The 1,895-nt window shown below is 40.2% G+C and overlaps 1 pseudogene; it reads left to right on the plus strand.

Annotated features, from left to right (window-relative positions):
- The window catches only part of LOC142460937 (zinc finger protein 541 pseudogene), a 3,018-nt pseudogene extending 2,492 nt beyond the window's left edge, over window positions 1-526 (plus strand).
- Window positions 527-1,895: the final 1,369 nt, after the last annotated feature.

Genomic DNA, 1,895 nt, shown 5'->3' on the forward strand with positions numbered 1-1,895 from the left:
CCAACCTGGAAACGCTGGACCGAGTGATGGAGCTCTGCAACATGGCTTGCTCCAGCGTGATGCCAGGAGGCGGCAATAACCTGGAACTGGCGATGCACTCTCTGCATGAGGCCCAAGGCAATGTCCAGATGGCCCTGAAGACGCTCCTTCCCAGGGGACCCTAGAAGCCACAAACACATCCAATGGCCGATTATTGTTACACAGGCTCAGACATCTGGAACCCCATGGAGAAGAGACTTTTCAAGAAGGCATTCTCTGCCCACAAGAAGTACTTTTACTTGATACACAAGACGATCCAGTTGAAGGCAGTCACCCAGTGCATGGAGTATTACTATGTCTGGAAGAAGATGATCAAGTTTGTTTGACTGTGGCTGGACACTGGGGCTGGAGAAGAGGATCAAGAGGGAACTTGAAGAGGCTGAGAGGACAGAGGAAGGTCACATAGAGCCCGAGGGGGCGAGTCAGCCACCAACCAACTCCCACTCAGGAGTTAAAGATAAAGACCAAGAATTACCCAAGGGAGTGATCAAATGTACAGGAGTGTTTGGCACAATGGATGTAAGTGTGGAATGTGATGAGTTGTATGAACCTCCCCCCCCAAAAAAAATTATTTAATAATAATAAAAACAACTTTTGGTTAGCAACCCAATGCTTAACACACTGTACCAACCACCAAGTGTCCCTAAACTTCTAAAAGAGAATAATATCAGTTGACCTCCCTCTTTATCTGAAATTGTTCTACCTTCAAGAATTTCTTGCTTGTTCCATGACCAAAATTTCTTTCCTGGCTTTTTAAATACTGATGATGGTCTTTTCTTTCTTACTCATGATTTGTATTTTTATATTAGTACTATTATTTTATCCTTGCCACTTTACTTTGTTTCTGTATTTTATTGTTTCTGCTGGGTTTTTCAGTTTGCGAAGCACAGAAAGAATACATGCCTTAGTTAATCCTTGAGGAAAAGCTTATAGGGGAGGTAAGGGTGGGAGGCAGGAGATAGGGAGGGTAAGGGGGTTGAGAGTTAAAACGATGTATGTGAGAGGGTGAGGGTATTGTATTATATGTAGATTATGTGCCGATAAAACTCTAAAGAAGATATCAGAAAAAATAGTGAAAACCAATTATACGTCATTTTAGAATAGGAGAAAACTAGATACATGCTAAGGGGAGTTAGCAGTGAGAAAGGAAATTGTATGAATGAGACACTTATTTTTGTTATTTCAAATATGAGTACAAGCTATGTACAATCACAATAATATGGCAAACCTTCAATAGAAAATACCATTTATTACCAGGCAAAGAGACAGTAAAATCAAAGTAAGCTGAGTTATTAGAAAATTCTACAGGGAGGGCTATATAAGGTTGGAGAGAGGCAAACAGAGGGAACACTAAATTCAGTGTCCGTGCTCTGCTCAGGCTTTGATTAAGCCTGGAGTACCAGAAGAAGGTAACAAATGGAGCTGGAAAAATTGTTCCTCCTTCAACAGAAGACAGAACCCCTGCACCAAAAGAACTCATGAGAGATGAGAGACCTAAATATAAACCCCAGAACTATCAGGGTCAACAAAGACAAAATTTGGACAGAATTAAGTGCCCTATGACACGGCATACCCAGAGTACGAAGTGTGATAAAGGAATCACACAGAGTGGAAGACAGGAAACCGGGAATTATTAAAAGTAAAATAGTTATGCACATCAAAAGAATTCATCAAAAAAGTAAAATGAAAGCACAAGGAGTAGGGTAAAAAATTAGCAATGACATAAAGGACAAGGAACTAATTACTAAAATCTATAGAATTATGCATCACCTCAATAAACACCAAATAATCTTATTAAAGTTGGGCCAAGGTCATGAATAGACAATTCACAAAGGATGACAATTAAATGGCTAACA

Source organism: Tenrec ecaudatus, chromosome 11, assembly GCF_050624435.1.
Source record: "Tenrec ecaudatus isolate mTenEca1 chromosome 11, mTenEca1.hap1, whole genome shotgun sequence".
NCBI classification, from domain to species: domain Eukaryota; kingdom Metazoa; phylum Chordata; class Mammalia; order Afrosoricida; family Tenrecidae; genus Tenrec; species Tenrec ecaudatus.